Here is a 7,882-nt window from a genome sequence, read left to right as displayed (position 1 = left end):
TACTTGCAATTTAGAATAATACTTTAACTCTTGGTCAGCCCTGAAGTGGTCAGGCAGGTGGACTAGACGATTTTTGTAGGTACCCTCCAACAGAAATATTCTATTCTATTCTATTCTGTTCTGTTCAATTCTATTCTAATGTGTCCAAAGTAGCACCAAAAAAAAAAAAAAAATCAGTTCAGCACTAACATGCCCAAATTTAGACAATTTCACGTGAGCTACGTCTTTCCATTATAATCAATAGCAATCACACTCAGCTGAGCCAGAGGGCCGTTCATCACAACCTAGATTAGACTCACAGAGATCAGTTTGATCACTCAGGCAGACACCTTGCTTTAGCCAGTTTCCACAGTATCCTGCTGGCTCTCAGATGCCACTGCAAAGGGCATATTTCCCTCCCTGTTTTAAAACATATGCTAGCCCCACGCTAGCCCCATGCATGGGTCTTATGTACCCTCTTTCACCTTGAACGACACTAGGACTCTACATGATGGTGACAGAATCATGTCTGGAAAGAGGGATACAGTTGCCTTACTGTCATCTCCCACAAATGCTTCAGGATGTCAAAGGCAACCAGGTATGACAAGGGACTTAAGGGAGACTGACACTTTTCTTGAATGACAACTACAGTCCAGGTTCACACCACCTAAAAGTGATCCATCCTCTAGATGGCTAAAGCCCGTCTCCATTAGCTTGTCAGGTCATTCTGGAACCACTGCTGAGTATTTTAGCTGGACCTTCATCAACTCTAATGGCAACAAAGATCTGTATTTTACACAGAGAAGTCTGAATGCACAGGTCTTAATCTGGAACTGAATCCCACTCAGTGAACTGGAGTTCCCAACCATTTTTTGTATGGGTACCTCTAGAAAGCATTGGCCCAAAGTTCAAGAATTTTATTCTGTGAAGTCCAGAGATGTAAATAGTCACAACATTAAAAAAAATCCATGATAAAAAGTTCTTCATGATATCCATTAAAAAATAATTCTGATGCATTGTTTAACACAATGCCATTTAGCTCATCCTAAATAATGGGGGGGTTATAACTTCACAATAGTGAAATGACTTTTTCAATGTTACAACAGAAGTAAAAGGAGAACTCCAGTCACCTGACTCAGTCACTGAACCACAATTAATTAAAAAAAAATCAAACAGCTGTTCCAGTCATATTGCACCTACCTGGCTTCAGGTCAGAAAAGTCAGTAACCATGTGAACCCATTTCTGCCTGAGAGTAGCTTCACTGAAAACACTTTGCATGAAAAGTTTCACTGAATTCAAATGACAGCTGAATTACTGACTGTGCAGGGCAAGTATTTATTTTTAATATACTGTACATGCACTCTGGTCTCAGTTTAGCATGTTCATCCTGAGAGGATCTAATTTAATTATTCTCTTTTATATTTATGGCACATTCTCTGGCAGTGTTATCTTCCAAATACTCTAACATCACCAGTATTATGCCCAGCTATGTCAGGAATGAATCAGAAGCCATGTTAAGACTTGTTATGTCAGCTTAAAAATTCATGTTATCCACTACTTGAATATTCACGGAAAGTCTCAGTGCACTTTTTCTTTAATTAAATTAAATTCTGAAGGTTTCTCAGTAGAAGAGAGAATGCTTCAAGGCAGAGAAAATAGGGCCAGGCTTATCAAGCCAAAACAATCGTCATTCTGAATCTTATACAAGACTTATACAATTTGGTCATTCCCCAAATCTTCCCAAAATTCCTAAATTTCTAGAGAAATACTGCCATTTTAAACCAAAATGACTTAGCCAAATTTATTCCTACTATAATGACAATGAAGTAATGAAATCAGTTTTAATAAGCCAATTAAGCCCAACATTCATTGATTTATAGAGTGAAGATTGAAGGCCCCAACATAATGGATGGATTCCGATGTCATTTAACAAAGCTGGCAAAAGTTTTGTGATTTTATTTCTGCTTATTCACTAGAAGATAGAGCTAAATTAACTCCTTAATCTGCATATTTTATTTATGCATCTAAATAGCTCCACCTTCAATATAGTGTCTGAGCCCCTCCTTGTATTTAAAAACAGAAAAAAAAAAAAAAAAAAAAACACAAAAAACCCAAACATGAAATCGAAACAATAGCAGGCTGTGTCTTTCTTCTTTTTGCATCTGAGGGGGAAAAAAGCTTGATTAGTTTATGGGAAGGGGAGGTTGTTTATTTGCTTGTTTATGTTTGTGTATGATTGAGTAAATGTCGTGTGCGTATGTTTGGAATTGGCAGGCAGCTCCTTATCTGTGCTGGCAGATATGTCCATGATCTAAAAACAGCCTTTTAGAACTGGCTGCATGTCTTGCTGAACACCAAGAAACAATTTCAGCAGCTGCCTCAGAGCTGAGTCCTTCTGAGACCTCAATGTCCATTTACAGCTGAAAGAAAACATTCTGAACAGCAATGGGAGTGTCTCACCCGCTGATACCGATCCTCATTCTGTCCATCTTCCCCAGCTGGGCAGTATCTTATCTATTGCACCTACATGATCCATTGTCAGCAAAGGGCAGACATACAGAATATAGTACACCTTGTCCACTAATTCTTTGGCTGGGATTCATCTTACCTAACACTAGACAGCTGCAGGGAGGCTGTCTCCAACTAAGCTGGTCACCTCGGGTTTCCCCTACAGTCACATCACCACTTTTATAGCACAGTCCATCTGACCTATTTTTGGATGACTACTTCAATGTGCAAGGAATTGTGTGCTAAAAGCACGATTACTTATTGTTTGTTTTGTTTTGCTCACTGACTAAGAGAGGGTCTGGAATAACTAATTTGAGATACAACCACTTAAATTTTAATACTATAGTAAATCAGAAAACAAATCACAGAATCACAGAATGATTGAGGTCATCTTGTCCAACTTCCCTGCTTAAGCAGGACCACCTGGAACTGGTTGCCCAGGACCATGTGGCTTTTGAATACCTCCAAGCTTGGAGACTCCAGAAACTGCCTTGGGCAACGTAAGTCAGTGCTTGGTCACCTTCACAGCAAAAAAGTGTTTCCTGGTGTTCAGACGAACCCTCCTGTGTTTCCCTTTGTGTCCACTGTCTCTGGTCCTGTCACTGGCATCACTGAAAAGAGCCTGGCTCCATCTTCTTTATACCCTCCTTTCAAGTATTCATATAAAAATCCCCCTAAACCTTCTCTTCTCCAGGCAGAACAATTCCAGCTCTCTCAGCTTTTCCTCATAGGAAAGATGCTCCAGTCCCTTTATCACCTTAGTTACCCTTCATTTCACTCTCTGCAGTATGTTCATGTGTCTCTTGTACTGGGAAGCCCAGAACTGTACCCAGCACAAGTGTGGCCTCACCAGTGGTGAATAAAGAGGAAGGATCACCTCCCTTGACTTGCTGGCAATGCTTTGCCTAATGCAGACCAGTATAACATCCATCAGCTTTGCAGCAAGGGTACGTTGTTGGCTCGTGTAAAACCTGGGCAGAGATTGTAGAGATGTGCTGAAGTCCCCTAGAAATGGATGAAATCAAGTCATTTTGAACACAGGTATCACCAAGTCATTCATTTTGCATGAGCTATATTAAGAAAATAGGTAAGAATATGGTAAGAAAATAGGGGACATAAGCAGCATATATCCCAGCAACAGCTTCAACAGGAATTCCAATAAACCAACAAGAAAAATGTTCTTTATGAGGCATTACATCTACACATTTTTATGTATCCAGGATCTATTGTTACACATCTGCAGCCACCCCAATTAACAAAGCTGAAGGAGGTATGTCCCATCTGGATCCTGCCTCATACCCTCTCCATCCTCAAGACTTTGACATTCTACAAAGAATCACAGATTTATTCAGCCACAGAAGAGAAAACTTTAGTATGAATACTAGCGGGTCACTCTTTCATATATTCCATTCTTCATTGTATCCTACATTAAATCTACATTGGATACAATAGTAAAAATATAGAAAAGCATTTTTTATTTTTTTTAATTGTGTCATGTTATTGATTCAAGGTGTGATGAATCATGTCCCTGTGTTGAGCAAGATAACTAGAATCATCAGTGGTACAAGAGGGTGTATCTGAGATCCTTTATCATATCACCATCCTTGGTGAGTGCTCTAAATTTTTATAATTTTTAAAATTATAGGGAATCCAGGCCAACACCATTAATGTCTCCTGCACTGTTTTAAAGTCATGACCATCCCATGTGCACTTTTCATAGAAATGAATGAGTTCCCTAATTTTAGGAGGTGTTCCAGGCAGTTTTCTATGGAAGCAGTCATCCACCTGCACCCCAGAAATAGTCAGAAATTAAGAGTTGGACCTTTCTTAACCATTTTTATTACTGTCCTGCATGGGTCCTTCCACAGCAAGAAGCTATTATAGATCTCACTCTGAGGCTGTAGCACCTTCCACTTACTGCAGATACCTTTTGGTACATATTTTTGGATTTTATTTAGGAAGCCTGAGGAACTAGACTCCATTTCTTTCTGTACCCTTCCAGCTTTTACAGAGCTTCTGAGGAGAAAATAAATAAATAAATTTTAAAAAATCATAGACTAGGTGTGGGGTGATATAAGGGTACCATAATACAATAGGAAATAGTCTGGAGTCAACAGGAGTCATCCAGGCAATCAATAATCCAGGATCAATAAAATCTAAACTAATTCTGGTGTATTCATCTGTTAAACATTAACTGAAAAAAACCACAGAAAACTACATGGCCCTAGTTATGCTGCCATGGAATCTCCAGCAGGGAAGAATTACGCCCAATGCCTGAAATAATTCCTCCCTTTAACAAGTTGTTTTGGTTTTTTTTTAATAAATACTTTATAAGTTGCTCTGACATACTCACCAGCACTTATAGCTTTGAGGGTGGAGTCAATTAAAAGGTTTCTTTCCACATTCCTTAAATCTGCAGGTCTTTTCAGACAGATTACACTTCAAATGTCCTTAAGATTAACAACAGATTCCAAACTCAAGTTCATTTAAGTACCTCTTAAAATGTTCTGAACCACTGGATTGTCACTTTTTTTACTGGGCTCAATTCGTATATGAAAAGTTGAAATGACTGTTGAATGCTACCCTAATGATCTGAAGCAATAAACCCAAATGAAGTAAGTCATTGTTAGATTCACTAAATTTGATGACAAATTGTACATTTGGGGGTCCTGACCTTACCCACTTGTAATGCAGGAATCCAAGAATATGTTCCATTTACCTGAATAAATTGCTGTAGTTGTCTTAGGTCTGCCTTACAAAAGTATTTTACAGACTTTATTTAATAATTTATAACGTTTAAAATTTTCTTCCCTATTGAAGGAATGAAGGGATCTTTCTTAAAAAAAATTAGTTAGATTTCATATGACTCCATCAGTGCTTTCACTTGTCATGGCTCAGAGCACACACAGCCACTGAGCTGGCTGAGGAAGAGCAGCTGCAGACTGCCTCAACCCTAGCTTGGCAGGTGACACCAAATGACTACAGTAGACATTTTCAGTAAAAGGCTGCAGATGTCTCACCCCTTCCCCTCATGACCAAACTGAAGCTCAGACATTCTCTCCAGACTAGTTTTTCCCCCATTCATAATTTGAGGCAAGAATAGTCTATTATGGCTGAGGATAGCCTGATCTTTGGCAGCCCAACACTGTAAGAAACATTCCTTCTGCCATTAGTGTCCCTCTCTAACTTTTCTTTTTTTATTATTTTTTTTTTTTTATTTTAAACCCTCTTCCATGTATTCAAAACTGATCTTCAATTAGGACAGGAGACGTAGGCACAATGTTGTATTAGTATGCAGACTGAAGAACTGATACAAATGTAATTAAGTTTTCCTGCTTTTCTACTTACTGGTTCCTCTGTTGATCAAAAGATGGGAACATGCTTCTTGGGCCATGGAATAGCAATAAAAATTTATGGTCACTGGCTATGTACTGTGACTACCAAGTTCATCTGACAATCACTGACTGTCACAACAGAGAGGTGACATGCTCAGCATGCATCATGCTTTGTTTCTAGCTGTGATTTTACACTTAGGATACTTGCATATTTTGAAAGCTGAGCACTCAGGTTGTGTACTGACTATAGTGTCTGCATACTTTTCTTGGACTGGTGATTTTAATTTTACTGCTTCTACTGGATCATGGAAAAAGGGATGGAAATAAGAGGATCGTCTAGACATACTCCTTCTTCAGGGAAGATTATCCATTCGCAAACAGTTTGGAGACATATTGGACAATTCTGAACACATGCTGTTTGCCATTTCTGAGTATGTACTGCCCTACTGTCTTTAAGAATCATTCAGTAACAAGTCAAACACTTTAAGTAACAGAAGTGTGCCATATTGATGGTTAGTTGATTTTAATCAACCAACTATGTAAATCTGCCCCCAAAGATACCAGACTGGTTCTATTTTCTTTAAGATTCTTATAAATGGTCTTCTTTGTATTTAATTCCTTTAATTGCTAGTCAATTCCCTTATCAGTCACAAAATCGCTTTATTTAGGGACCTTTATCTTAAGATTTCTTTATTTTGGGAACCTTTATCTTGAACTTTGTAATTGCAATGACAGAACATAAGTGGAAACTTTGAAGCAGCTGGGCTCATGTGCCTTCAGTTCAAAGGTAAGAGAAATACTTGCCACATTACTATATATTAATGCCTTTTTCTTACATATTATGCAAAAGTAAGCATGTTAAAATTCTTTTAACAATATGACCAAGTTTGCCAGGACAAAAGCAGTAACAGATCTATTAAAGGAAGAGACATCTAAAAATATTTTCTCCATGAACAGTTTGCATTGGCAATGTTATTGGAATACCATAAAGTTTGGTTACTCGCTGCTTTAAAAGGCATTCTGCATAGAGATAGCTTGAAATAACATACAAACTAAGGATTTTCACTGTCAGAATTCAATATTCCTGCCTGCAATACTTTGTCCCCATTATATTAGATCATTCTGATCTTCAGAATCTGAGAAGAATGCAAAATAGCTAACTCTGGTTTCTCAGACTTACAGAGACTACCATTTACATAAAACCTCAAAAATTTCACTTGGGCTCAGTGTTCGCACAAAAGTCAATGTGCCTTAGACCCCAGGAAAAGTACCTAAATCCTTACAACATCTTTTAATAATTCACCTCTTTAACAGTTTCTTCTGATAAATTTTCAAGCATTTTCCATTTCTTAATTCTTCCATTTTCCATTTCAGTTAAAATGAGTAAGGGTAAAATTAGCGCAATATTGAGCAGACAATGTAGTGGCAATTCCCATGATGCTCTAATATTCAAGTATCCTGTCACCATTTTGCCCATTTCAGAGGAACTGTATGCAACTGTGAGATCCATTAATGTTATATCCAGAATTTTAAAAACCTCACTGAGATGATTTTTTCTTCCAAGTGGCCTCAGAGAGATAAATTAACAGGATGTATTGGTTAACCCCATTATAAAACATCACAGTCACTAGAACATTAAACAACTGAGTTATTCTGGAGACTCTGATAACATCTTTGTCCCTATGCATATACTAGTCTAAGCTTTGCCTTGGTATCTTACAAATAAGCTGCATATCTAGAAATATGTCTTGCCTTACATGTTTGGGTTTTTTTCAGCTTAATTCTTCATAACCATAAGGAAAATCACATTTCCCTCTCCTTTTTTGTGACCTAAATCTGTCAAAGAACCTCAGCCCTGTGATATTTATTTCTTCTGAAAACACAAAGACAGAATTGAAGTCATACTATTGTCAGTTATGGAATGATCATTCTCAAACTTTACCAACTGGTGCTAACTTTTAAAAGTCATCAACATTTTTCAAAAGTTTCTTCTTACTGATAGTTAAAAACAAGTTACAGCACCTCCTGCTCCCTTTTGTGGTTTTTTGTAAGTATTTAA

The sequence above is a fragment of the Manacus candei genome, unplaced genomic scaffold, assembly GCF_025592945.1.
Source record: "Manacus candei isolate 608988 ecotype Guabito, Panama unplaced genomic scaffold, ASM2559294v1 h1tg000069l, whole genome shotgun sequence".
Lineage (NCBI taxonomy): Eukaryota > Metazoa > Chordata > Aves > Passeriformes > Pipridae > Manacus > Manacus candei.
The sequence above is the reverse complement of the archived record's forward strand: the minus strand, read 5'-3'. Positions refer to the sequence as shown.